This window comes from Aythya ferina (assembly GCF_964211825.1).
Source record: "Aythya ferina genome assembly, chromosome: 8".
NCBI classification, from domain to species: Eukaryota; Metazoa; Chordata; class Aves; order Anseriformes; family Anatidae; genus Aythya; species Aythya ferina.
This window is the reverse complement of record NC_140304.1, coordinates 5775761-5800310: the sequence shown is the minus strand read 5'-3', so window position 1 is coordinate 5800310 and position 24550 is coordinate 5775761. Positions and strand designations below refer to the sequence as shown.

The 24550-nt window shown below is 37.6% G+C and overlaps 1 protein-coding gene across 7 annotated transcripts in view; it reads left to right on the top strand.

Annotated features, from left to right (window-relative positions):
- Positions 1-24550, top strand: part of LOC311441012 (uncharacterized protein) — a 383622-nt gene that overhangs the window by 294833 nt on the left and 64239 nt on the right. The window contains exon 1 of one of the 7 annotated variants that reach the window (XR_014695714.1): positions 20932-21199. The exons of the other annotated variants lie outside the window; for them this stretch is intronic. The gene's annotated coding sequence lies outside the window, so the exon portion shown is untranslated. Of the gene's footprint in view, positions 1-20931; positions 21200-24550 lie in introns of those variants that run through there. 7 annotated transcript variants of the gene reach the window in all.

Here is a 24550-nt window from a genome sequence, read left to right as displayed (position 1 = left end):
TTTTGGTCAGTAAACTAACACATAGTGCTATCTGAAATATCCCTTTGCTGAGGTCAAGCATCTTCAACATGTCATCAAGTTCATGACATGAATGTCTCAGAGGTGTTTTCTGGAGAAGGGCAATGATCAGCTGGAAAGTGATTGAACATTGAGGTTACAAAACACAAAGAGGGTTTTTTTAGGAATTAATTTTACAATTGTAACTTATTAAATTCAGTGAAGCAAAACCAGGCTGCATCATTGATCCGTTTCCCATGTGCAGTGTGCTTATTTGAACCATTGAAAACAAGGAAGATGCTATTTCTATAGGATTGCCTCTAGACATGCACTGGAGAAAACTTATTCAACTATCAGCATCTATCTTGTGGCTATGATCTATTTGTAAAAGGCAGATTGTGTTTTATACTTTTTTTGGTGTTTGTGCAGAATGTGTGAAAGTTCAGACTCTGAATGCTCTCAGTGATCCCACTGGGTCTACCACAACAACAAAGAAAGAAAAAGGAGCTGTTGAAGTATCTTCAAATTGGTATTGTCTTTGTGACTTATTAAAGTCTGGGCTTGTGCAGTTGTGCTGAAACCACAGTGCTCAGTAAAGAAAGGTTCTGTTGAAAAACTGGAGAGTCTTTCTGGCCAGGCTGAAGAACCATGCTGTGTTGGTCTCTGCTGGAAGCTGTATTTTGCATATCTTACAATAGCAGCATTTTCTGTCAATGCCAGAGTTGTTGTAGTCAGTCATCATTCACAGAAATATACATTTTTTGTAATGCCAAATGGTAGAAAGACAATAACACCTGATTCTCTGCAACACAGTACACATGCATATCCTAAGCATATGGAAATATCTATGACTGCAGATGGCCATCTCCATCTCCTTTTAAAGTAAGCATTTGATCATTCGCACATCAGAAGGCATCCTGCTAGTCTGTAATGCTGCAGTACGGTACAATATAATATTTTTTGTCATTAAGTTGGCCATGAAATCTCAGTACTACCAATATGTTAAGAGACAAATCGACCTACCAAAGGACTAAGAGCAGACACCACCTTATTAAGAATAGGGATTAAACGATAAACAATAGCATTATCAAAATAAACATGAGGGAATCAACTGAAGGTTAAGAAATACTTCACTAATATAGCGATCACAGTTACATAAGTCACAAATTCAGCTCTTGGAAACATTTAAGTGAAATAGAGCACAGTATTGCAGATGGCAGCTAATGTGTCTTGCTCTGGGGATCACAGAATCACAGAATGTCTAGGTTGGAAGAGACCTCAAGATCATCGAGTACAACCTCTGACCTAACACTAACAAGTCCTCCACTAAACCATATCACTAAGCTCTAAAAACTCTGAAGCAGCAGTGCTATTCATATTAAGGTTAAGACTATGGTTCCATTGTAGCCAAAATGGACTCAGTCTGAAAGAGCTTTGCTGTTCCAAAGTTGATTGATTTTGAAGTCAGAGATTTTTGAAGATTGATTTTGAAGTCAAATTGATTACGAAGTCAGAGCTGCAAAGATCACAATGGTGTTGCTGTCATGTATATATACTTTCTTGTATCAAAGCAGAACTCTCATCTGGCTGCTGTGCCAAAGTTTTTTTTGACTTTTTTTTTTCCTTTGCTGCAGAAAGAGGATTGTTCACGTAGGAGAGAGATCTAACAGTTTTGTAGAGTACAGTACTTTCACACATTAGGACAATCCTCTGTCTGACTGTTGTGGACAATCTGCTTTACAGTGTTCAGACAATGCAAAGAAACCAGACCAGGGAGGGGGGTGGGGGGGGAAGCTACCTATCTGAATGTCTGCCTGCTCTCTCCCAGCAGTTTTTCCCAGTAGTTTTTTCTCCAAAACTCAATCTGTACTGACAACTGGTAACACAAAGCTAGGTTTTGAAAATTATTCTGTTGGCTAACATGCAGATAAATAGGCAGAGGCACCTCCTGGTATGCCTAGTCACAAACTCTCACAGAAGCTTTGTCAGAAATAAGGTTTTGATTGTGTTCTGTCAAGAATTCCTTCAAAGTAAGAAATAAAGCTTGAGAGGGGCTGTAAATAATGTCATAAAGAAAAGAGATCAGCTGGTTTTCTCACAGAGCAGTGCTGTTAGCCAAGCCATCATTGGCACAGCTATGGGCTGTATCCATCAGCTACTTTATCCTGGATGATTGCTTTAGTATTGACTGTTCATCTTTTCAACATCTGCTTCTTTCAGTCTTGTCTCATCACCTCTTTTGCTCTCATAATTTCACCATGAAAGGATTATTGCAGGTGAAAATCTTTTAAACATATCCCATTCAGATTCAGTTGAAACTCACAATTTAAGCCTTTACTTAAAGCCTTTATATTATTATCACCTCTATACTGATCACTGCCAGGACTAGATATGCAATAAAAACTATGCACTAGCAGAATAATTCATAATGTTGCAGTCCCAGTGAAGGCAGCAGGGATGGTGCAGATCATAAAACAGTTCCCCTTCTGTAAGCGTAGTGATTGAACTACCAGTCCCTTCCATTCGAAGTAGCTGAATCAGAGCTTTTTTTTTTTTTTTTTTTTCCCCTCTCAGAATTACATTGAGCACCCAGAATTTGTGCTGACTTTACCTGGAGCTATGGTACTCAGCAACCTTGGAAGTCTAGTCCCTGAAACCTGCTGTAAAGAGCCATTCAGGAAGAGTAATTTTGAATTCAGATGTGTTACCTAGTCCAGTAAAGATTTGTTCATGTCGCTGAAGTATCCTGAAAAGAAACGGTTGTTTGCTCACAGACACTCAGCATCCAAATGTTCACTCAAAACTACTGAAAATTTTGAATTGTGGAAGTCAGTCTGGATATGTTACAAGGTCATGTGTGTGTGAGTTCTCTTGTGGATACAAGAAGTTTCCCAAAGTGATGTTTCTATATTTCAGTTGCAAATGGAAGAACACCAGTAGTAAGCAAACTAAAACTGCAGCAGTCTTTCATCCTTTGCGTTTCAGTACCAGATGCCTATGAGTTTGGCACAAATTTCCACATTTAGCTGGTATACAGATTATCTCTTTACTGTGTCCCCTTAAATAAATTGATTAATAAAGTCTTGGACATTAGTATACTGTTTTTCTGCCTTTAGGGATTTAATGGTTTATCATTTGATGGCAAGAAATTGCTGTGGATATTTGGTATGTGATGTTTGATAAGGAATTGAGCTCAAATTGTAACTCTTCACTTAAATGAAATGATTTTGTTTGTTTGTTTCCTGGCTGGGTTTACTCAGACTGTGCTAGTTAGGCTGAAGAAGCAAGGACATTAGTGGGTCTTTCTGTGCCCATTAAGGAGAGGTGGCAAGAAAAAAAAAAAAAAAAAAAAAAGTTGTTGTTGTTTTTTGTTTGTTTTTTAATGTAGATTTTCTAGTTTGTAGCTCTCAAAGTCAGTGTTGTATAAAACACTGGTCAAAGTAGAGAATCAGTGAGATTCAGCAGGAAGACTTACTGGTTTTGTGCAAAGCTAAATTTTATCGCTTTCATCTAGAAAGAGAACTGTTCTTCCTGACATGTTCAGAGCCTTGTACGTCATCTTCTGTGCCAGAGCTGCAAAAAAGAGTGTGGGTATCACACTCGATCTGTCTGTATAGCATCATGCTTCATATTTCCTGACTTTAATCGTCTGTACTTTCCTTTAGTTCATGTCCTGGCTCCAAACTATCATGACATTGAGGAAATCTAGAAATAGACTGGTTTTGGTCCAATTAATAGCCTTTGCAGATTATTCAAATGCATTTTGTGCACTCTTGCAAAGCTTTTTAATATATATTTTTCTTCATTAAAATATTTATTTCTTTCCCCATCCAAGAAAAAAAAAAAAAAATCTATCCAAGGTCTTTTCTGTCAGTATTTTTTTTCTTTTGGAAATGTGTTTATTTGAAAGGACTTGTGTTATTTCAAGTCATGTCAGCATTCTCCACAGATTATTAACAGCAAATCCTTTCCTAGCTAGATAACACTAATTCTGCAATACTTGTTAGTGCAGAAGTATGCTTCTTTGTACTAAAAAAAAAATAAACCAGAAAAGCTTTCTTGCTTGGGCTCACTGGAGAATCATGTTGATTAATTGAAATGTGCTTATCAGAACATCTGCCCTTGACAACTGGTCTGCAAAGTGATGCCATCTTCATGCAGAGATTACAGCTGGATATGCTAGTGCCAGCTACTCCACTCCCCATAACATTTTTTTGTAATCTAACCGCATTACTCTTGGATTATTTCTAACTGCATTCTGATCACTGCTTTGCCTACATAGGTTGAGAGGTCATTGTCTACCTGAAACCTTACAAAGTATTGGCTTTCTCACCTTTATGAAAAGTTGTCACAGATATTTGCTAATGATAAAACGCAGTAAAGCTTTCTAATACTCATGATGGCCTAACACAAGACAGATATTTTTCCTCCCATTTATTGTGTATCTGACTGTTATTTAAAGTAGTGGAGTCTTGTCACATACCTGGTGTTCAAAATTTTGCTCAGAACAGTCAAAATAAGTCTATTACCTGAAGCTGATGTAAAGTGAATCAGATCTGAAGTTATGCCAACTGGAAGTTACAGTTACAGACTTACACCTTTCAAATAGACAGGAGATAAATATTCTAAAGAATTCAGAACTATTTTCTCTGAAAAACTAATTTTTTCAATACTTCAGTACATAACAGTGAACAAATAAATATACAAAGTAGGACCAGGAGAAGCTGTTCTTTACAAAAACTAAAACTAACTTCAGTGCAAAAGAGATTTGGATTGACAAGTGTTGCCATGTAAAAGCTGGATTTAGCATAGATTCACAGCACATATTCCAGTAATATAATGAAATGAATGTATTTTTAGCCAACCTGCATCACCTCTTGAATCTTTCTTTTTGACCTAATACTGAGATAGAGAGCTTTAATTAAAATGGTTTATTGTAAGTGAGTCCAAGCACAGGGACTGAAAGATTAGGAAGCAGCAGGCAAGCAAAGAAGATCATAATAACCAGAGAGAGCTGCTCCGGTTTCTGAGAGAAAAAAAAAGTATTGTGGCTACCCAGCTCAATTCTCCTGTAGCAACTTTCCACTGAATAAGTGACCCTGTGCATAACGGGAGTTACACTGTAAAAGGGTACTCACCTGAAACATGAGTTTGCTCTTAATTGGAAGAGGGATAGCAGAGACAATCTTTGGCAAAGATTTAATTACTTGGACATTTTCAGGTTTAAGAACTGTAATAAAAGGAGGGAAAGAAAAAGAAAGGATTGTCTGAAAGTAAAAAAAAATTAAAAAATAAAAAAAATCATGTATATGGATTTTAAGAAAGGGCTTTCCCATTTTTGAAAGTGGAGTGGGATGATAAAACAAAGCAGATTTATAAATTCAGATCTGAATTTATAATTTTGTACTGTGAAAACCAAGCTAGATTTCAGAACACAAAAATAAACCATGCCCATCTGTGGAATAAGCACTAATAAAAGAAAGGTTCAGTGTTTTAAGAAAGATAGAATTTTTAATTCTTGTTCGTATGCTCTAAAATCTCTAGTACATTAAGAATTATGCAGTAGTCATGGGAAGTAGTGATCTTTGTCCTCCACGAGCATGTAAGGAAGAATGGTATGATATATATATATATATGATATATATATATATATATATATATATGACAGTGATATATATACATACATACATATGACAGTTGTGCTTTCTGTTTGTCCCAGAGCTTATCCAGAAATGTTATACAAATCCTATCTAAAAAAGGATAAAAATCCTACCTTTTTTTTTTTTTTTAACCTGATGATTGCAAACAATATGGCTTGGATATCTACACTGAATATATTAAGACATAATATACAGAAATAACGGGTTAGTTTGCATTCTACATGTAAATATGTATTTACATTCATTTTATGACTGTTGTTACTATTTTTCAGCATTTTTTTCTAAAAGTCTCAAAGCACATGCCTTTTCACCTTTATCACTGACACAATGGTCCCTTGCTAACCTAAGCAGAGACTGTTAGGGAGAGTCTGTCCCTTGCAGAAAATCCTGGAGGAAATCTGAGTCATCTGGGTCAACACATAGGCAGAAACTTCTGTGTTTACAGTTTAAAATCTCCAGACAAATTTAGAGATAACTGATGTGTTTTCTGAAGACAATACACAGAACCATTACTTGCGGTTTTTTGAAGGAATCGAGTGTCATTTTTGTCCATGTCTGAGTCTTATACTGTTTTCCATTTCTGGATATTCATATCAGAGTGTTTGTATACTCTCTTAACTTTTTGTGTGTCCTAGATAAAATGATTTTGTCTGCCAAAGCTACTAATTTAACATCATTCTTAACTGTAGTTTATTCTCTTTGAAATCAGTGTAAGCTTCCTAGTAATGTCTTTATGAAGCAAAATCAGAGTATTTTGTACAATTTGAAGTGAGGACTCAAAGTTGTCTCTCTTTGCTGTTAGAGCTCTATTTGTTCCACTTGCCAATGGTAAATCAGAAAGTAGGAGACTGTATGTGTACCTTCAGGAGAAGCTAAATCAACAGAAAAAATATCCAGAGGTTTGCAGTCATGTCTGAAAGGCTTACTTTATGTCATTTCCGTTGTTATTGTTTTCTTTTCACATGTGTTTATGATTTGCAATGAGAGAAAGAGGCATAGACTCTGAAACCATCAAGTACTGAGGATCCAGAAGGAAATGCCAGACATGAGCAAGGACCCAGGCTGTTTATCAGGGATGGACTTTGTAGGATATTTGCTGAAGATACATCTTTATCTGGTATGGCAAAACCCTTATGTAATGAAAACACTTAATCTGCAATTTGAGCTAGATTTGCCCTTGGGCAAAATATCTTGGATGCAGAGCAGGAATATGGGCACAATTAGCACACCTTCCCAGGGCTATTGCCCTGAGGGAGGGTGCTGCACAGAGAGGTTATCCAACAGCAATTCCAATCTCCACCTGGACAGTCCAGTCTCAAGCTTGCTGAGCTGTCAACAGGGCAAGGAGCTTTGTAGGTCAAGGGGCAAAGAGATGGGCAACTGTTCGAGAAAGTGTTGTCACTGTTTCTTCTCTTAAGCAGGATTAGTTTCAAACTTAAATAATTTCTTAGCTGCAGGTGATGAGGCTGCTCATAATGTGACACTGCAAATATACTGCTATATTACATAAGCAATGCAGATGCATAAAATAATAGTGTGTCAGTACAGCCTTTGTGCTTTTAAATAACCTTGAATTCAAAAGGATCTAAACCTTGCTGATATCCTAGCACTTATATAGGTACATACTCCATAAATTAGCTTTTGTTGCATTATAATGATATTCTGTTGCTTTTCTTCTGTATATTGTACACAGTTATGGCACGTTAATTCTGGATTCAACTGGTAGTGAATGCTAGCTGTGCTGACTTTCTTGAAAATACTGTTTTCTGGCATCTTCAGGAAGAGTAATGTCACATTATCACAATGATCCAGAGGGATGGGAGTCAAGCTCTGCATATTACTACAGTGTGTAAACATTGTCATTTATCCATGCAAACGTAGTCGTTACAGGACTCCTCAGCAGCAGAATTTCATTTTTATTTGAAAATAGCTTCCCAAACTTCAACAGTAATTTCTTTTTCACATAAGACAAGATGTGCAGAGGCACCTTTGCTCATGTCTGCTATTATGTACTCAGTGCAAAGGCATACAATTTTCTTGTCAATGTAACTACTAGAAATGGTTAAAGAGGTTGTGAAAGCAATCACAGGCTAGGCTGGTGTTCTACAGTTCCACTAGAAATCCCACTAGTTATTTCCTTCTACTGTCTTTTTTTTTTTTTTTTTTTTTTCACATTATTTTAAGGAATAAATGCAAAACATTGCTAACTAACAAAGCTACTGTTGAGAGCTCTCTGAAATGTAACTGTAGCTCACAGTAGCCCATACTTGCCATAATCTGTGATTAATACCTGGTGTCATGTAAATCCATGTCCTGCTTTACAACATATTCCAGTTTCATATAGGATGTCTTCAAGCCTAGACTGAAACCCAAAATGTGACTATAATTTACTGGATTTATAAAATTGGTGCAGAGCTGGCAACAGCCACAGAGCCAACATAACTGATGTATGAAATATTGAGATTAAAATATATTGGTTCAAATGCACGCAAAGTAATTCAAATAAATCCTACAGCACTGCAAAAATTACAGTCTGAATCTGACAAAAAATTCCTTGCATCGGTATGTCAGAAATGTGATTTATGAAATGTTGTTTATGATCAGGCTATTGAACATGAGGAAGGAGAAATCTTTTGGTGTTTTCATCGGTGAGCCTTTAGTAACACACAGCATTGAGTAAACTGTTTCATGGAACTGCTTGCAGCTCAAAGGCTTTGAAAAGTCAGCCCGTTTTGCCACATAACCCACAGTGAAGATCACAGTTAACATTCAATCTTTGTGACACCAGAGCTGCTATTTCACATAGAAAGCTAAATTCAGTTATGAGTTTATTACACTAAAGACTGATTTAGATCTACACTTACTTTCTTAGCTGGAGTGGGTATATATTGATTAATATTTCAGGTATCCTATTTTATAAAAAGATTTCTTAGGAAAGTGTGTTCAATGTCATATTTAGAAATGTCACTGGGGTTGCAAATCCAAATTAAAGATGCGATGGGATTTACTTCTCATAATAAAAAGCAGGTGTTCATAAATATTCACGATCTCTGTAGCTCTACCTCCAGCCTTCAGGTGTGTCAACACACATGTCAGTGAAACATTTGAACTCTGTAGAATAGGCATCTTAAATATTTTGCATCTGTATTTGATACATATCTTAATATTTATGATTACCATATTACAGCAGAGTGGCTAAAAACAGGGTAGGTGTTGACAGCATTTCTGGCTTGTCTGCTAATAAATTTCACTGCCCTGCTTTGGCCTGGAAAGAGCAACCAGTTACTTTATATAGCATGATCTCACAAATTCCTGGAGCTGGCAGCACATGTTACACACTGCTGGAAAGCGTGAAATCCACACTTTCCAGTGCTAATAACTGTTTGTTTATTTTTAATTTCCTAGTTCATGAAATGCAGCTCCCATTATTGTATAATTTAGACAGTACGTCTGCCTGCTCACTGTTGCCCATGGTCATCCAGATTTCTAGCCGTCTGGTCTTGCATCAAATGAAAACTCGGGGGAAATACTTGAGAAGTACCAACGCAGTTAGATGATTCTGCTATCCCTAACTTTGAATTTTTCTTTTCTTTGGACTCATAACTTGCTAGCTAGAAAAATGAGAGGATATCACATTTTTAAAAAATGCAATAGATTGATTCCCTAAAAGTGTCTGCCATTCTTAGTTGCTGTTCAGGTTAAGACTCATCTTGTATTCACACTAAACACGATCTGATGATTTTCTTTTTCAGGTAGTCTTTTATTCTGTCTTTCCATTAGCTCTTGAGAATAAAGCAGTAACATACCAATATTCTTTTGGCTTCATGGCAAAATATAGGTATTTTTCCAGGCTTATTCCTTATTATTCATCTAATGGCTGCTTTAAAGTTTATGAGAAAAAGTAATATCTACCATAGGGATAATCTCAAAGATGGTGAGCAGCTTTTGCCAAATGGTTCACTGCAGCCCTGCAATTACCTTATTGCTTTATTTCTCAGAAGGGAAACACTCTTTCCTCAAGCTTTTGCTGTAAAAATCGTGAAACTCTTAAAGAAAAAAAAAAAAAATCTATTTTGAAGGTCTGATTTAACATGAAAATTATATGCATTGTAAATGTTTCCTCAGCAATTTACTTGTCATAAATGTCTATTGTACTCAAAACCTCTACAGGGAGTTAGAGGTATTTATTCTGTGTGTACTTGGGAATTTGTAAAAAGATACAATGACAATAAAAATAGAAATATTTTGACTAGCAGCAAACCCCCAGATACAGAGATTGGTTTCAGCTCAGATGCAGCTTTGCAAGGTCTGAGTTTAAACCAGACGTTATAGCAAGAATTAGGTATGTACTTACAATGAGGAGAGCACCAGACTGAATGTGGATATTGTGTGGTATTGACAGAAGACATCTAAAGCCATTGTAAATAAAATAATGCAACAAATAACACACAAGGCTCAAATCACTGCTGTGTTTGTACCAACATTATTCTGATGCAAAGCTCAGATTTTTGCTGAAATAGTAGTCCAAAGAGAGCTGCTATGGCCCAAGCTCTGCTCCAGTTTGAAGCCTGAAGGCATTGAGAGCTCCTTGGAAAGCCCTTGCCAGCTTCCATGGGGAAACATGTCTGGGCTCTTCAGAAAAAAATGAAATAACTTGATTTTCACATTTTTGCCAAAGTGAGCCTGGCTCAGGCCCTCAGCCCCCATCAGTGCTAAGAATTTATAGTTGTTTAGTGGGAAATGCACAAAGCTTTGAGGTAGAATTGAGTTGTTCCAAGCACTAACAAGACTGAGATATGAACATTTTAATTCATATTAGGGAAAACTCTTCCAATGGAAGTCTTTTGTGGTAATGTCTATTTCAGACTCCTCATTTTTCATTTGAAAATTATTGGTTGGATGATTTTTTTTAATCAACTGTGTTCAGTGTGTGTGTGTGTGTGTGGCAGGGGGGTATTTGTGTGCATACACACAAGAATGCATCATTATCTCCACAACATGAGTTTTTTTTCAAATGCTGAAAATTGACTTTCTGTTCTTTCTGTAATCTTGGGAGCATTCACAGATGTGGGAGAAAGCAAAGACACACAAATGGAGTTCAGAATTGTTATTGCTATTACTGGATTATAATTGTTTTGTAATATTTTAGGAAAAAAAAAATATGTCAGAAGCTGCCAATTCACTAAAACTCATTCTTTTTCTTCAGATAACAGTATACTTGGGATTGCTATAAGAAGTCATTTTTAATCATTTATATATATATAATTATCTTATTTTCTAAATGAAACTGTACGAAGAGGTTTAATTTTAGAGTAGCTTTCATTGAAAAATATAAACTAATGTCACTATTAACATTTTAAATGCTGAATATTAAGCATTATTTGAAACAATCAACAAAATCCTTATAAATTTTCCAAGCAATTATTCCTGATTTTTCAGTTAGGAAGTATTTTTGAGATCTTAGTCTGTTCAGGCTTTTTGGAACTGGGGATTTCCTCTGTATGTGTGACATCTAGAGAAGGAAAACCTTTTCCTGTCAGGCCTCATTTACTGTGTGGTATGGGATAGAAGGAGAATTTAGCATTGAGATTTTGGCCCCCACTGACAAGCACTAAATGTGTTTAGGTGGTCTTCTCCCAATAATTTTATGCCACACAGAGTGGAAGAAAGCTGTTACTGTTAAAGGTTCAGCAATCTGCTGAGCCAGATGGGTGAGAGCAGAGGTCCCGAAGGGGTGCTCTGGGAGCCAGGCATGCTTACCAAGCTCTGTGTCTTCACGTGGAGCAAGTGCTTTTCCTATGGGGAAAAATACCAGAGAGGATGAGGGGGAGAAAGATATTTTAGGCATTTTTACAGATGCACTCAGAGATCCTATGGGGGGAGTCATCCTAGGTGTTATGCAACATCGTACTGAAGGTATATCGTGCCCCACACAGACTGCAGCTTGGTCGGGAGTGGGAGAGGGAGAGGAAACAAAGCGCCAGCAAGTGATGCCTTACCCAAGAGCCCGCGGCAATGTAATGGCATGGGTCAGAACAGCACCACGTCTCTGCTCTCCCAAACCTGTGCTGAATCTGTTCTACTACAGCTGTACTTACACAGCTGTAAGTATTTTAAAATCTTTCTTCTTTATGCAGATAACTCCATTAATTGCTGTCTTTTACTTGTGAATTAAAATAGAGCTCAGATGAGACTTTTCCTTTCAGAACGTTTAGCCTCAGGAACATGCTTTAGAAAGCTGCGGGCATCTTCCATTCTTAGGGTGACAAGGTTATGTCACTGTCACCCTTCTGACACCTTATAAGTGGTCAGCATATGACTGGATGTGTCCTACAGTAGCTTTCTCTGTTGAATTTTGTGTGTGTGTTGTTTTATTGTTTGGTTGGTTGGTTGTTTTTTGTTGTTGTTGTTGGGTTTTTTGTTTGTTTTTGTTTGTTTGTTTTTGTTTGTTTTGTTTGTTTTTAAATATACCTGGAAATCAATATATTAAAAATAAACATTTAAATTTATCTGGAATATGTAAGAAAAGGAGTTTGGGGCCTTTGAAACATTGACAGAAAAAGGGAACGTAGTCAAACTGAAATGACTTGGCTGGCATGGCCTTCTGGGCACGAGGTCTTGGCAGCTCCCAGGGCCACCTCTACTCAGCCCTGCACTTAGCAGTTGGTTCAGGTCTGGGCTCGTGTCTGCCCAGCGGAGCTGGTGAGCATTAGGAAGAATTTCCTCAGGCTCCTGACAGCACCTGGAGTCAGGCAAGAGCAGCTCTGCCCTGGGTGCTGGAAAGCCCCCAGCCTACCTCCAGGCCAACATAGGCCAGCTGAACGTGTGCTGAGTGCAGGGATTGTGCCCTGCTGCAGGCCTGAATTTGGCCACCTGAAGGTGAGGGCAAAATTAGTTGTTTTAACTTCTCCAGGGTGCGGTCAGAGTAAAAGCAGTAAATCAACAGACTTGTGCTTGTCCACGGTGATATGGGATCATACCTGTGCTTTTTCATGTTAGGAAGGAAAACCCAAATGTAGGAGGGAGTCTGTTATTAACAAAATGGCCATAAAAAGCTTTTAGCTAACTTGATGACATTGGGGAACTTCATCAAAGCTCCTGCAGGCATCAGGAACTGCTTTTTCCCTGTTGAAACAAGCACTGGTTGCACAGGATCAGTCTCTAAGTTTACCTCTTGGCAGCCTGCTCACCCACTTCTTTGTAGAGTTCTGGTGTTGTACCAAGAGCCCTGCAACAAAGGCACAGAAGGGAAAACACTTGCTTTGTGAGATAGCACCAGAGAGTCTTTTTAGCACCTGTACATTTGGCAGCAGTGAAACAACTGAGCTGGCAGTGGTCCCACTCTGCATTTCTATCTGCTGGAACAATACACGGATCTAACAAACTGCAGAAACGTCACTCCTGCGAAGACTTTGCAATAAAACCAGGACATGCAGTGCCATGTGGTAGGCTCTTGCCTGAGTATCACTGACGAGCCCAAATTAAATCATACCTCCAGAAGTTGCTGTTCCCCAGATACCAATATGAAAATAATCCAGTTCCAAAGATAGATTTTTCCCCATACCTCAAAAGCAGTGTACATCAAATTTTGCAAGAAGAGAAAAACAGTAGCCGTGGGGATGGTTTCAGCAATTTCAGTATGTGTAGAGGAAACCCAGGGCTGTTAGCATATTTTTTACCTTTTTGACAGCAAGTAAATGTTCTGTGGCAGACAAATCTACAGGAAATAAAATTTTATGATGTGCTGTAGCCATACTGGTTATATATCTATACACTGATGGCAGACTATCAAAAGATGCACACTTTCAACATTTTTGAATGTGACTTGAAAGCAGCTTGATTTCTGTAATCATAAACACTGACAAGTGTGTGCTCTGCGTACTTGCACCAGATGATGTCTCTGTTTGTGTTAGCATGGTGGTGGTGGTGTACAACTAGTCTAGTGAGTTCAAAGTGAACTGAGAGGCAAAGGGAACTGTTTCTGTCTTGCCTAAATGTTTATTACAAACCAGTCAGACTAAAAAAGGTAAGTCAAGCACAGTACTGTAATTCTTGGTTTCTATCCCGTTAGGTTACTTTTTAGAAAAGCAATAAGCATAGCCAATTTTTTTTTCTTTTCCTTTCTATGTGTTTTAGCAATCTGGAGCCAAAGTCTCTTTCTATTTGTCCTAGGATAATCACTAATGTACCTGTACTACTGAATATGAAAGCAATGATGATGAATTGCAGATATCTATATATCTTTCCTCACATGTGTACATATATATATAAAAGAAGAATCATGAATAATCTGTACTGTATGTATGTTTGAATTTGTTTTCTCCTTCTCCCCAGGCCAGTACTGCTACACTAAAATATATAAACCAGGTGTAAGCATATGCTTCAAAAACACCTCTCTCTATCAGCTGCTGTTCTTACCTACTAAAAATGATGCAGGTGATTTCTGTCTGCATTGAAAATCAGAGTCTTTCATGATGTCATTCATTTTCTTTGTGCAAAGGTAGTAAAATCAGGTAGAAATTACCTTTCAAGAATAAGCATATGAGGAAAAATTGTAACCAAGCGTGCTTACTTAAGGAAATACAGTTGTGTTGTTGAGCACTCATATTTCTCAAAGACCATGCATTAGTATACATATCATACATAACTGCCATCCTAAAGCGTGAAAATGTAAGCAGGTAAAAGTCAGTGCAAACAATCTGGCTCTACACTTCTTGTCAAGGCCTTCATCAGTAGTGTACATGTCCTTGTTCTGACTACTATTGCCTAGTTTGATGAAAAGTATTTTTGTCACTGTCATACATGAAATTTTCTTTATTTGTGTGATGTTATGGGTCATTGCTAAAAGAAGAGGGGAACAGCAATACAGTGCTGGTTGAATGAATAATGAATAATGACACTGAAAACATGTTTACTACTATACAAAGTCCAGTTACAGCAAACTGACATCCCCAGGGAAAAGGCACAACCTAGAGTAGTAAGAGGATAAACTGAAGTAAAACCTATGTTTACACAACTGCGCACAACTCCATGGAAATGATTGCTTGTTTACAAGATTTGAGAGTAGTCCTAGGGTCTGGTATCTTAGCTTCAGCCATTCGGACTTCTACAGTTTAGTCTACATTTTTTAGTCTGCTCTTAAAGTAAAAGCATGTTAGGTAATCTTATCTAATGCTTGCAAATCAAGCAAAGTTTCAAAGATGAAAGTACAGTTCTTTCAGGACTGGTGTTGTCTAAATGTTCTCAGCTGTAATATATTGATCATGAATCAAAGAGAATAATTTCACTAGAAGCAGGGGAAAGACTTGGGGAAATATATGTCTGTTACTTAAGAGGCAGCAAATAATGGATGATATGGAAAATATTGAATGTTTAATGCACTTTTGCTGCTGACTTCCAAAATGCCTTAGTGTAGCTAGATGTTTAGTAGTATTAAAACTAACAGAAAAGGATTATGAGGATATTCCAAAGGTAAGGAAAGAACAGGTCACAGGATAATTGAAGGGAAATCACAGGTATCAAGGTCAAGAAAGAAAAGAAAACTTGTTGTGGAACTCCTAAGGTACTAGCTGAAGCAGTCTTGAGGGACAAATGCCAGGATGCAGAAAAGCTGCTGACTGGTTTGAAAGTTCATCTATAATTCGCTCACTCAGATTTCACTCTGGTTCTGTGATCATGGGATCTCAGCCATGCCTGAAGTACTGCTGACCATGTATGTGTATATGTGTGTGTGTGAGAGAGAGAGTCTTTGGGGTTTTATGTTTGTATCAGTGCATTTAAAACACAGGATTTGGCTGTGTAAAAGCTTGGCTACCTGTCTGCCGCTGTCGGATACTGCTTTATCAGGTAGTAGTACCTCTTCCATCACACCTTGCCTTTGTTAAGGCTTCAGAACTTCACAGCAGTAGAGGAGATAATGGAATAGCAAAGCTGACTCGTGGCCAGGTCAGCATATCTATGTGTGTCCTGGAAATTCCTGGGGCAGCACCGCAGGGGGATGCCTGTAAATCTACAAAGGGGGAAACAGGGATGCAGTGAGAGCAGGCAGCTGGCTTCAGGCAGGAGCATGCTGCATTACCTCTTGAGATTGAAAGCAAAGGCCAAATTGAGAATTTTGTCACCTTCTGTATGCTGTGCCTGTAGAGGCATGGTGCAAGCTGCTGTGGCTACGGCAATGGAGCCCACCCCAGTGAAAAGCTTAATGTCTCCACAGAGACTGTGGGTTTGTTTGGGTTCATTACTGGAAAATTTCTCTGCTACCAGTACTGAAAACAGTGAAGTGAAAGAAATACAATGCTTTTTAGAGAGAGAAATAGAGTGCACCAAGACATTCAGCATACCAATTTTCAGCATAATTAGCATGCTATTAGAGAAAATAAACAGAGGCTCCTTTAGAAACCTTTTTTTGCTTAAGGCTTTTTCAGTCTACAAAGCTTATACTGCCATGGCAGATTTTAAACAACTGCTATTTATGCTGGTTGGTACTAAATAAACCTCCTGAAGCGAACTTTTCTTCAAGCTTCTGAGCTTAAACCTCAGCTATACACTGGGGCTGTGATTTACCTGTGGATGCCTAGCACTAGCTTGGTCAGGAATGCTGTGTTTAGCCTTTGCTCAAAGTCAAAATCTACCATGGAAAATTCTGTGCAGCTAAATGCATTAGCATTCCATGGGAGAAGTCAGAATATACCTGTACACTGACCTCTATTTTGAATCAATTTTATAGCCTCAAATGATTAAGGCTTGAAATAAATGATTGAATATGCCTTGTGAAAAAAATGTGTGATGAATAAAAAGATGACAGATACTTCATTTTATGCTGAGACCTGGAGCAGATTTATCTTGTTTAAAAAAATAACTAGAGTGATGATGAGGTAATAATCTGAATTTTCATTTTCAATTAACAGAGAGATTTGCTAAGCCAGGGTTTTCCTGAGACATTTAAAATTTTTCCTAGCATAGTACTGCATTTTGAGCTGTGCTGTCCTCTCTTTTTATCTGTATGAGGCTGCACATGTACAGTGGAGCTCTTCACTGTTAGCAAAAAACTTATGACAAATGTTCCCTGCTGAAAAAGGGCTGCATTGATTTCCCTATGGCCAGCTCTTAAACTGTAAAATCATTCCACTCACTTGACCTGTGATTTGAGAAGACTCGGGAATAGATCTGAAATCCTTAGGAGTGCTATTAGATAATATATATGTGGCAAAAAAAAAAAAAAAAAAAAAAAAAAGATGGTAGCATCCACTTAGACCCGGCACTCAGTCCCAGTATTTAAGCTTGTATTTCTTGAGAGGCCCCAGCATGCTCTATAATTAATGCATACAGTAATTTATCTCCTAACTCTGTGGGAAATAGTTCCCTTTAACTGAAAATAGAAGGATCACCTTTTCAAACTTGCTGAGCAGAACCTGTGGAGACCAGTATCTCCTGCTTTCTTATGGACTAGAAAGTATTTCCACATTTTGTTTTTTTATACTTTTTATATCCGGCCGTTCATATAATTAAACATGTTGCTGAAAAAACATGAGACTGATTCTGCACTTCTGCCAGAGCTGCTTTAAAGTGTTCAGCCACTCTATGGTGCCTCTTTGCTGCTGGACTAGCATTGGGCAGCTTTCATACCACTGGAAAGCTGACCCAGTGACACCAATCTTTTGTGTATTAATTTTCTGGGCAGATAGCAAAGGCAATTTCAAACAAAATAGGCAGGCAAAAAAATCCATTTTGAAAAGGTTTCTTAAAGTGTTACTTGATTAACAACAGAACCTTTGTTAACACTTTCTACATAATTAGTGTGCTATTCAGGAAAATAGCCAGAAGTCATCTTTATAAACCTTGGGTTGCCTCAGGAGTGGACCTTTCTATGATTTTGCCTGCTAGGGATTCAAACCAATGTAGTACATTAAAGAAAGATTGTTCCAACAGAAAGTGGATCCCATGAGGCTTAGCACCATGCCTGTGAAAAGGTAACATGTCCACAGGCCTTTGTTACCAGTGTCTACACGAGCTGTGCCATGCTTCCCAACCTGCAGCAGGGCAGCTGGGACAACAGCAGGCTTGGTGTTTTCATCTAAAAAGTGTTATGCACAAATTTTGGAGGTATGTATGCAAAGGCCTACTGAAGTAGGGTCACCAGCAAAAGGAAGCATAAGTGGCTGATGTGTGGACCAAGATGGAGTCTTAAATGCAACACTAAAACTCATAACTATTATTGTCATCAAAAATTACACAGCTGAAATACATTGTCTCTTCTGTACTATAGTAGATATTTGGGCAAAGAACTGTCAATACAAACAAAGGGAAAAAATGAAATTACTTCATATTAGTCATTTGGAAAAGACTTTGTTCCTGTAAAATCAAATCCTATACCTTATCCACCTAAGTACCACATGCAGTGGTACTTAGTCTTTCCTATATACTGATAGCTGCTCATTTATCTTGCACAAGTGATAGTCTTTTTTAGCTGACCTATGGTGTGACTTCAGCTGAATAGAATGCAAAACAGGAGCTGATAAAGAGCATTTTTACATCTGAAGGTCATAAATATTGAACAGACTCCCTGTCAGGCTTGTAAAGAAGCATCACGCCTCTTTTGGTTTTGCAGTCAGTCTTTGAAAAGCAAAGGCCTAGCAGGAGTATTGGGGTATATATAGAATACTTCTTCACACTTCTAAAGGAGTACAGACCCGCTTCTAGAAATTTAATAATAAATACAAACAGTATGGGCTTCAAAATGCTACATTAATGCAGTGCTAGCACTGTAATATCAAGCACTCAAAAATCAGAATATTTTAGAAGGTTAGGCTGTTCTAAATGTAATGTGGCTAAGCTGCATATCCCACATTACATATGGCATATTTTAATAGTAAAAATGTATTAAAACTTACATTTAAAAAAACACTTTCTTTTTCGATATGTGAAGCTTATGGTAATGAAGAGTGAGAGACGAAGTCAGATTTGAAGGTGATCTACTCAGTGGTTAGGAATTTTTGAACTTAGAAGTTTCATGTGTCCTTTTTGGCTGACTTTTTTTTTTTTTTTTTTTTTTTTTTTTTTTTTTTTTTTAATTTAAATGCACTTTAAGTATGCTGGCTGAAATAAACAGTGCTCTACTGGTAGTTAATCAGTTTGCTATTTAAATAATGCCAGAAACTCTGTATTGTAGTTTGTTGTTGTTTTTGATTTTTGAAAGTATCAACTACCTTTGAGATGTGCATCCATAACCTTCCTAGTCAAAGTATATATAGGGAAATACAAATGGCTGTGGGGTGCTTCACACTTTTTGTTTGAGACCAACATTGAAAATTCTTTGTCAAATTGATTTTATGAGAGGTTGAGAATGGAAGTTATTTTGATGTCAGACTTCGTTTCACGGGTGCTTCAATATTATGAGTTTCTAATATGTTATCTGTCACTAGTAAAATTTCTCAGGTATTTCTCTCTGTTTAGATAGACATAAAGCAGCATCAGCCAATGTTTCAGTTTAATCCTACAGCCCCATTTTGAAAAGGTATGCATCAGACATTTCATAATCTTCCCATAGTCTTCAAAAGAAAAAATGTGCTATGGTGGGTGACATTGACACCTACTTTTGGGAATCACACATCAACTGGAGACTTGAGCCTGAACTTGTCATCCCCATGCTGATGCACAGTGTGGGCTCGCACTCTGGCTCCAGTTGTAAGAAGTCAGCTGGGAAATTACAGACATGGAAGAGACCTGACTGAGTATAGGTGTTTCATCCCCTTGTATCCCATGTGCCACCTTCAGGCCCATAGTACAAAGACTGCAGTGGGGAAGAGACCCCTGCCCCATGTCTTGCCCTCAGGCTTTATGATTTGTCGTCTTCACACTTATGGTCACTTAAACCTTTCTTTTGATCTGTAAATATAACCATTATCCCTGTGAGAGGCTGAATTCAACCTGATTTTAAAGGCACAATGTGTCTTTACTTACTAATTACTGGATTGTCTTGGTAAGGACAGCACTGTTAGGTTTTACTTTCTTGGACACCCAAACTTTGTTGTTATAGAATGAAAAGTGGGAACATTGGGGCCTATTGAATTCCTATCTGTTTCATCTACTAAAGAGTTTTTCATTGCTTGTTTGTTTGTTTGTTTTCCTTTAAACTGGAGATCTCATTAGCAGAGATATTAATTTACAATTTATTATTTGAGTGTCTCTCTTAAATGGTTCTTACAACATAATAAACTATCATATATCATGCTGATGTCCAAACATAGTTTCCAAGAATGATTTGTATCCTAACACAGCTTGAGGTTTTTAAATAGAGTTATAAAAAGTCCTTGACATTTAAAAAAATTCTGTGCATTAGAAATTGTAACATTCTTCCCCATTACAATGACTTTTTCATCAGTGTCAGTAGTTGCAGACAGAGAACCTATCCCAGATAGAAAATAATCCCATTTGTATCCTGAATCTAAATAAGATATGGGAGTCTTAGTTGTGCAGATGTATGTCTTTTGCCATTCTGTACAGATAAAGCAAAATGGTACTTCTCAGTCATGAGTGTTTGCTTGCTCTGCCTGTCAGATTTGTAGCATGCTGTCTGCATCAATCTACAATATGTATTCTTGAAATTAGGTAGCCACTTTGCAGTTTGCATTGCAATGGAGTAACCATATGAATTTAAGAGCCTCAAAAAGCAATTCCCCTATCTTTAAAATGGTGTGCTACCTGTTGGCCTCAGCCTGCTCGTCACTCCCTCCTACTGAGGTTGTCTGTTGTTACCCTTCCAGAATTGCCAACCTTCCAAACAAAATTGGGCTTTCTCATTGTTGAGGCTTCCACAAGAAAATTAATGATGGAAATAGAACTGTAAAAAATGGCTTTTGTTTATTTATTTATATTTTTCCCCCTATCAGAAGCAAATTCAACAAGATAAACAGGTTATAAATTAAGACATATTTTGCTAAACAGTGAGCAGCATACTTTGGGATTTCATTTTCCACAGCAGTGTGTTCTCAGTTAAGTTGTCTTTTCCTTCATTGCACATCTTCTCAAAGGTCGTGTAAGCCTCAGTGAGCTGAAGAGCTGTGATCAAGGAAGGCTGTTCATCCTTCTATCTGCTGTTAGGTGGTGGTGTTACATGGCACCAAGGAAAACCATGAGTGGTGCTGTTGCATGCCTCTGAGATGAATGAGTGGGAGCATCTGAGGCTTCCGAGGCAAAGCTGGAGCCCCAGAAATGCAGTTGGTCTTGGGCAGTCGTGATGCCCTGGTGAGGGCTGGGGACTAGGGCTATGGACCCAGCTTTAGGAAGGCCCCTCCTCGGCTGGCAAGATCCACAGGGTGGATCAGGACTCCAGGGCAAGTTTCCAGAAGCACAGTTTAAAATATTTAAAATATTAAGGAGATATTACCGGAGTCACAGGAGGTTTCTTGTCAGAAATGCCTGAACCAAGCTCTGCAAAGTGACTTCTCAGCTCTTCATGTTCTGTGCCCATGACTGGCTCCTTGAGGGCACCACATCGTCTGCTGCAGGCAGAGGAAGCCGGTCCTCCTGCGGTGTGTGTGTCGGTGAGTGCCAGCCGTGAGAGGGCAGGTGCAGCATGATCTGGGAGGGCTAGCCTGAAAGATCCATTCAGCAGGTGCTGCAAGAACAGAACTGGGCCTTCATATTTACTAGGGGTGCTATGACAAGGTGAAACTTAATCTTCCTGTTAGGTGAAATGGCCGAATGGTTTTGGCTGAAGTTTGCCTCTGGGCTGACACAAAGTAGGAAAATATCACCAGAGAGGGAGAATGTTTCAGAAGGTTATCTGCATGAAAGAAACTGGAAGTTACAATGACATTCCTGACATAACCTTAACAGCTAGTGCTACCGGGAGCTTACTATAATAATGTATCTTATCTGACCCAAATCCAACAACAAATAGTTGGGTTCTTTGTAGCTGCGTACTTTGCTGCTGGCTACAGATAAAATTGAGCATGTTTCATTCAAAGAATATCTAGGCACCAATTATTCATCCACTTGTAGGTACAGAAGGAATAATAAAGGATATTTGCTTCAACATAATGACTTCATTAAGTGAACTGGAACACAAATACCTTAGTATTGTAGAAACTAAGTTTTGTAAGTTGAAGAACAGCAGAAGGGTGACTGCTCCGCTTTCATGGAACAAAACTGGTGACTCTTTTGATAAGATTCATCACAAAACTAAGCTGGCTATAATTAAAATGTGTCTTGACTTTATGTAATTGTGGAGATGTTGTAAAACCTTGGAGCTATTTTGCTCATATCTATCAAAATAAAAGGACTCTTAATTCATAATTTATAAGCATAGCCACTCCAGTGAGTGTGGCTGCAGGCTACTGTGACTACCTTTGCAAGCACTGGAGAATGCTAAGTAGAAACAGCAGTATCCCATCTGGCCATAAGTATTTTTCCCTGCCACCATTTTATAATTTTTATTTATTGAATTTATTTTTAAATCTTTGGATTTTTAAGTCCTTTGCCCTTTGCTGCACAGGGTATTAGCTGGCCATCTCCACACAGTTGTACAGATGAAAAGACTGGAAATAACACCTACGTGTCTTCACTGCTCCATGCTGACAGGGCAGAGGCAGCCTGTATCGATCGGTATGTCTAACAGTGGTAATAAGAATGTAAACTCAACCTTGTCCTGCTTTCCATCAAAGCAATGCAAGTCAAGCTTTCCTTTTGCACAGGCCTGCATTCATCTCTCAAGTTGTCAATATGTCCTGATAGAGCTTTTAGATGCTTATCAATATTTAACTACACTCCTATTGACTCAGCAATTGCACAATAATTGATTTAAGATTGATTATCATCATGTTAACATTTTAATGGTCAAAGACTAATATAACTAATTGAACGTGAAATTATTTTAGGTTTTTATTACCTTTGTGCATGCATGCTACTGTTTCTTTTAATCAGATTTTAATTTTTACTTATGTTTTGTTGTTCACTAAAAATAGTTGAAGCTATTGTTTATAGCCTTGTTCTTTGCCAGAATTAAGTTATATATTCATAGCACAAAATGCTTTTTATAGCTAAGGCATTCAAATGGACACCTTCAAAATATCTTGTTACTGGTCAAAACATATGAAAATGGTGGATACTGGCAAATAACGCAAGAGGCAGTTAGCTAATGGATAAGACAACAAAGTTATTTTGTCAGCTGCGGTGTTGTATCTGTGTGAGGGCTAGGTTTGATGAACGATGCTTTTCATGAATCAGTTATATTGATTTCTTGCATGGAGAGGTCTGAAGTGTAGTCAGGGCTCTGACAGGCTTGAGCTCTGCCAGCTGCAGTGGATATAAATATTATCCAAGAAAAATACCCAATAAATAAAGCCGAGTGTGGAAACACGGAGTCTTTTTCCAGTATGATAGTGGTTAACTCAGTCCTATTGATTTTGTTAACTCTTCAGTGCTCGTGATGTGTGAGGTGGAGTCAGCGGTTGTGGAGTTCCAATCAGTTGTGTGTGAAAGCAGTGGGACAGGAGGGCAGGATGACCTGTGGCCAGTACCAGCTCAGGATTTTACATTAGACAGGAAATTAAATCTCAAATAAATGGCTACTTTTTGGAATAAAAAGTAACTAAACAAATAGAAGTCCAGCTGAACTTTGGGAAGAGAAAGGAATGGATTACAGGCATTTTAAAACTGTAACTGTTCACCGTCTCATACCCAATCTTTCCTGAAGTTGTCACAGATTAATTTAAGAAAATCTAACAATATTTTTTCTTGCTGATTTTTGCTAGGGCAATGAAAATAGTTAATTCAGCATGTAAAGGGAAAAATATATTAGCAAAGATTTTACTAAATCGTAAGGTTGCTTCCTTTCTGTAAAAATATTCCTTGTAGTACAATTTCAACACCAGAGCTCAAACTAGGAAATTATATTTAACATGCAGTAATAGACAGTGATGTGGTACATCTGTTTTCAGGATTTCTACTACCTTATACAGAGTCTCAGTAACATGACACAAACATTTGATTTGTTAACTTTTAATCAGTCAATATTGTGCTAGATCATGCTCTTCCCCTTGCAGTTGGTGTAAAATGTGAAATTATCATAAAATGCAAGTTGTGGCTAATTTAATAAGATAAGGATATGATCCAAGTCATTTTTGCTGATCTTTGTGATCTTGTCTACCTTAATATTAAGTACTAGAGCATCTTAATTTTAACATCTTAACCTGGGCTAAGTGAAGTGTCATTGTTATTAAATAATCTGAGAGGCTTCACAAGTACAGCAAAATTTTTTAGAGAGTCCAGCAGAATTATTCCTGAAGGTTTGATACTGTCTACTAAGATTGTTGAATCTCTCCAGAAAATGCCTTATGTACAGGCTGTTTTTGTCAATAAATAATTCAATTAATTAATTAAAAATTACATCAGTGTAATCTGCTGTAAGAGCAGAAAAAATATTTCAAACATACAATTGACTTAAGCATCCAAGTTTTTGAAAATACAGTAATTCATATCAATTACTTATCTCCTATGGAAACCCTTCTATGGAAAAAAAAAATATTAAAATAGATCCTCCTCCATCAGTATAATCACTATGAAGAAGTTGTTTTTGAAGTGAAGCTCTTTTCTGCCTTGCATCTGTGACATATTAGATGTGCATAAAATGTCCAGAAAGCACTTTTGTTCTGATGTTACACTGTTCAAGTACTTTGTGCTGTTTGTACATCATTAAACCAGGTCTGGGACCCAGGATGGACCATTTAACTCATTGACTGAAACCAAATTAGGACAGTAAGGAAAAACGGTCTGCTAAAATAAATAAATAAATAAATAAATAAATAAATAAATAAATAAAAAAGGTCCTTCTTTTCAAAGAGTAGAGTTTTCTGTGTTAAGGCTTCCAGTACATTTAGTCAGTTTGGATAAGG